The sequence below is a fragment of the Triticum aestivum genome, chromosome 3D (genome assembly GCF_018294505.1).
Source record: "Triticum aestivum cultivar Chinese Spring chromosome 3D, IWGSC CS RefSeq v2.1, whole genome shotgun sequence".
In the NCBI taxonomy this organism is placed as follows: domain Eukaryota; kingdom Viridiplantae; phylum Streptophyta; class Magnoliopsida; order Poales; family Poaceae; genus Triticum; species Triticum aestivum.
Window position 1 is genome coordinate 397,218,683 of NC_057802.1, and position 5,485 is coordinate 397,224,167.

Below are 5,485 nucleotides of genomic sequence, written 5' to 3' on the forward strand. Positions count from 1 at the left end.
ATTGACTGAAATTGAATTGGCCTTCTATCAAATATGCCAACCAGTAACAATCTGACACAAATGGAAAATAAAAACTTGACTGGAAATACATGCATGTATGATCTATGCGCTCTATGATCCATGAGCAAGCAATGAAAGGGCTCAAAAAGCATCACTGCCACGTCAGTACTCTCACGACCTTCTCCAGGTTATTGACAGTTTTGTTTTCTTCACAACACTTATGGAAGAAAACCTGAAATTCTCATGGCATTGTCAAGGATCTGAATTTGCTTGAAACAGGAACAATTCACAGAAAATAACTTACTCAACTACCAGGACAGACAAGATGCTACAGAAAACCAGTTTGATGATACAGGACTGTACAACCCTGTAACTGTAAGTTACAGCAACGTACAGCAAGACAGCAAAGCTACATAAAGCTTCAGACAATGTACAGCAAGACAGCAAGCTACATAAAGTTTCTCTACATAAAGCTTGTATTGATCCAGCTTCTTCAGATCCCTGGAAAGTATGACTTCTTGACAATCTAAGCTTGGACAAGGTAATTAAGAAACATCAAGTAGAGAAACTGATATGTAAACACATATTCAGGTTGCATCAGCAACAAAAATTCCTGAAGAAAATAAATAAATAAAAGCATACACTTGCTGCATTGCTGCAAGTTAGCTGAAGATGAAGGATCCATCATGTTATGGGGAAATTCATACACTTCAGACCATGTGCCACATGTGTGGAACATAAAGAGAGTAATAATGAAGCTGCAAAAAGCATGGATAACCATCAGTTACGGCAACCTGAAAAGGAAAATGAGTATTTAAATGAAGAGGGTAATGCTTGGAAAATGGAAATACTGTAGCACACGAAGGAAATGTCATGAACACTGAGAGCATTATAATGCCGCACCTGGAAATGGAGTTCAACACAAGAGAAGGACAAGAATTCTTCGACTTCTATTTGATTGTCGCCGGATTCTCAGTTACCAGTGTTGCAGCATCGAGAACAGCAAACAAGAAGAGGTACAATGAATATAAAAGAATCACAATGAACTGTAACAAACATGGCGAAACAAAAGAAGTAGAAAGAGAAAGTGTAGTACCTATAAGGAGGACAACAGTTATAGCAAAATCAGAGTGCCAGGTAGTGATGGTGATCTCAGAAAAGCGGTGGCCACTGGAAAATTCACTATCATCTCACTGTAAAAGAAACAGTCTCAAAAGAACAACTAAAATTTACAGAAGCCATAGGACCATAAATCCATCATCAATGTATTATAAATTAAACACCGGGAAACTATGATATACATTCAGACAAATTCATGTGATCAAGCATTCTATATGAATTCACTGTACGAACAACAATGACACACTATATGGAGCTACTACAATAAATTGCAAAATCTGTAGGGCAGTGTAAATCCACCATCACCATACTGTAAATTCAAAATCTATAGGACAGTGTAAAACCACCATCACCATACTGTAAATATGCAGCCAGATTTAGTTTGTGTGATGAAGCATTCTATATCAGCTCACTGTACAAACAACAGTCACCAACTTTGTGGAGTAACTGTAAATTACAAAATCTATAAGATAGTAAATCACTTATTTGTCAACATGATGCCCTCTTGAAAATAAATGAGACCCGCCCATCACTTATTTGCGAACTACTTTTCAGTGTCTTCTATCGATGATAAGTGAGACAAAATGCATATGGAACTTAATAATTAGCAGTTTCATTTTGATATACGCAATCTCAACCTTGAATCAAACAGGGAAGCAATAAGACTTGAAGCACTACAGCAGGAGTCAGTTGTCAAAATTACTGTACCAACTTTCAAACTTGAAGCACTACAGACTTTAATGAACTTTCAGACATGAATCAAAATTAACGCAACGGTAAGGTGTCATCTCTATCCTTGAGGTTCAATTAACAACACAACATGTCACACGATGATCAACTTAAGCAGCATGTATAACAAATTGTGCAATTTGCACGGGTTCCTAGCAATTACCATGTAAATGCAGTGTGTTTCGCACCAATATATCAGGAGTGAGGGGGGGGGGGGGGGGCACTTACAGTCTTCACGTCGGTACCATCGATCGTTATTGGTGGCATATCCGAGAGCCGAACCTCCTTGGCCTCCACTTGAGTTCAATCAGATGCCTTTGGAACCTGCACGCGCACACACAACAGGGACATCAAAACCAATTAATCTACACTTGAATACACCTTTTAATCTTGAATTTGCACAGGACATTAGCTCTTTTGATCTTCAAATACATATTTTGTATTTGCTTAAAATTTATGGTGATGCTAACCGGCTGAGTAGAACAATCTATGGTCTTGCTGCTTCTAAGCTGTGTATAAAGTAGTTAACACAGTAACTAAAATACAGAGAAAGGCATGTGCTTTCCCAGCCTCACCATTGTTGAGATAAACAACAGCGAGAAAAGCAACAACTCAATTTCCCACAAATCCATAATGTGTAATCAAAAATTAATACCTATATATTTTTGTCTATCTATAATGCAATATTACGAATGGAATAACTTCAAAAATTAAACAACGACAATTCAGTAAACACATCATTTGTCCAAAATATAATGATGTTTAAACTTAAAATCAAGGGACGAAGGTCCTGCCTGAAGAACTGCCGTCAAAAGTTCAGCAAACATAGCACACACTGTAACTTTCTGAAAAGGTGCAGTCTCTAGCCCATTAAGCATATTTTGAAGCACAAACAGAACTAATAAAAAAGGGTAAGATTATCGAAAGAGTGTAGCTTACCAAGATCATTCCTTTTTCTTGACTACAATGTTGTCCTAAACTTCCGATCATCATGGCTGCAGTACAGACAATAGAGAAGCTTTGACTTGATTAGATTTAGAACTGATCTTCAGTAGTCTTCCTGCGTCGTAGGGTACCATATTCCCATGAAGCTAATATCAACAAAATAAACGTCTTACTCCAAAGTCTTGAGGAACATAATAAAGATATAGGTAGGAAATTAATATAGAGTAATCCAAAAGGATAACTAAACAATTGAAAGGTATCTACAAAATAAATGTCTTATTCCAAAGTCTTGAGGAACATAATAAAGATATACATAGGGAATTAATATAGAGTAATCCAAAAAGAGAACTAATCAATTGAAAGCTATCCAGATCGTATGAGGAATGAAACAACACCTTCATTAAAATGTCAGACCAGGATGAACCAATCTAACAATAGTCAAAAAAATAGAGGAGCAGGCATACCCGAATTCCACTGCGGAAAGAGTGGTTGATTACTTTTCACGCTTATTCATCAATAGGTATTTTTATCAGATGGATCAAATGAACTCTAGCCATAACTCATCATTCTTGGTATGGTTTGTGGCACAGGATGGTGGTGTCGCACTCCTGCAATTGAGATGTGTTTAAAGTATGACCAGCAGCTGCATTCACCTCAACTTAACTCAGAAAACAAATCCGCGCAGAGGGAAATTCAAAAGAAAGATAATAGTTGATAGAAACCTAGATCAAACTGAGTAAGAAATAGCTCAGATTAAGCATAACTTGGCCTGAAAATAAAATACCTAAGACTCTGATGTATGGGTTTGCTCTAACTCCGCAAGAATTTTTTATTTGGGGCAGTGTTTTCTATTGCAGAAAGTCTAACACAAGGCTGTGCATCAATTTTATGCCAACAACGTATGGATAAAGTAATCTTTACTGAATACAGTTCAGAAAAAATGCCGCCAACTACAGGTAGTACCCAGAACTAGTAAAGCTACATAGGTTCACGGCATAGCAAGGAAATTCCAATATGTACGTATCAACCAAAATCTCTAATTTGCAAGACTGAAAATCTACACCTGAATGCATCTGTAAGAGGGAAAGAAAGAGGCAGCGGGTCAGCAATCGCAAGATGACCTGGGCCTTGGCATGACCATGTGACGCGCGGGGCTGCAACTCCGGCTAGCCACCGGCGAGCAGCAGCAGGACCACCACGCCCTTCTCTCTCCCTCTAGCCTCACATCTTCTTCCCGTCCTCTCTTTTCTCTCCCGCTCATCTCTCTCTTCTCTCACCGGCGTCGGCCATGACGCGCCCGCCAGCCGTCGTGTTCCAAGCTCCGGCCACCTTCCTTCCAGATCCGCCGCCTGCGCTCCATATCCCACCGGATCCTGCGAGATCCGACAGGTCCTCGCCGACTGCGCCGCCGCAAGGCCGCCGTCAAGCTCGACGTCGTGGGCGACGCCCCAGCCCTTCCCGCTCGCCCACCTCTCCTCCATGCCTCTTAATTTTCTCCTCCTTCGTCTCCGCGCGTGGCTCCGGCCTCCCTGCCGCAGCTTGATGCGGCGCCGGAGCGCCGCGTCGCCTCCCCTCCCCTCCCTGCCATGTCCGCCCCCTGCAAAAAAAGAAAAATAAGGATCACGGATTAAATAATCTCAAATGCAGGGGTGTTTATGCAAAAGCAAAACGTTTTCTCGGATATACCCACTTAAAATAGGACTGCGTGTTGGATTCTCAGAAACGCAGGGACTTTTTTGAAAAACTGCCACGACGGCCGACCAGAAGCAACCGCCGGTTTATTATTAGGGAAAGATTCATCTCTGTACTAGGTTCACACATACTTGCATGCATCTCATTGTTGTTGTCGGGCATTCTAGGTGGTGACAAGAGTAATGATATCACCTTGTCGGGTATAAGTCAAGTGACCTTTCTGAGTACTGACAAAATTTGCTGTCCCATGTTGTCTTTCTCCAAAACTTGTCGGTTCTTGCATCACCACTGAGGTGTATAACTGACTTTTTTATTTTGGCATGACTTGTGAGATTTCCGGATTCTCACCTTGCCTTCACCATCGTACCACTGACTTGCAAGAGCTTGGCAGCATGCTCACAATATAAATGAGAATTTAATTCCTGAGATAGACTTGTTTTCTGACTGATTCTTGCTTCTGACCAAACTGTTGCGGATCTGACTCTTGGAATGCACTACCAAATGCTGCCAACTCACAGTGTAATATCCCATGTCGTACTTAGGAGATTGGATGACTTATGCTGGAATCCAACAGACTATCTTGCTGAGGAAGACTGGGTATCATGCTTCAGAAGCTTCCCCCCTTAAAGACTTGCTAGGGAAGACTCGGTGCCTTATGCCGAAAATTTGTGCGGTTGCTTCCTGAAGAAGACATGGTACTTTGCACGGGAAGTCATCCATATAGCGCACTGAGTAGTCTTGCCTTGGAAGCTTTTCTGGTAGTTTGCGAGGGAGGACTGGGTTGCTTATACCAGAAGCTTCTCATTGTGATATGTGGACCGGTTACCACATACACACACCATCTTAATATTTCTGTTGTGGATTACTTGTATGAAAAGGGGTTTGCTGAACTATCCTCCTTTCTGTGCATTGAATACATGGCACATTCTTGCTTTCTTCCAGTGATATCGAGTTTCAAAATCATCCTCATAGAAGAATCAAACCTTGCATCTGAATCATA

General features: G+C 40.9%; 1 long non-coding RNA gene across 5 annotated transcripts; it reads right to left on the minus strand.

Annotated features, from left to right (window-relative positions):
- Positions 1 to 285: 285 nt before the first annotated feature.
- LOC123079153 (uncharacterized) lies at positions 286 to 4,398 on the minus strand. Of its 5 annotated transcripts, none has more exons than XR_006437867.1 (6): positions 3,915 to 4,398; positions 3,258 to 3,401; positions 2,788 to 2,939; positions 2,077 to 2,172; positions 904 to 1,193; positions 286 to 794 (listed from the first exon to the last, which is right to left on the minus strand). It is a non-coding gene; the product is annotated as an uncharacterized lncRNA (long non-coding RNA). The 5 variants fall into 5 exon arrangements; XR_006437870.1 differs by having other exon boundaries at positions 286 to 758; positions 904 to 1,182; positions 3,915 to 4,397; XR_006437869.1 differs by having other exon boundaries at positions 286 to 758; positions 904 to 1,170; positions 3,915 to 4,395.
- Positions 4,399 to 5,485: the final 1,087 nt, after the last annotated feature.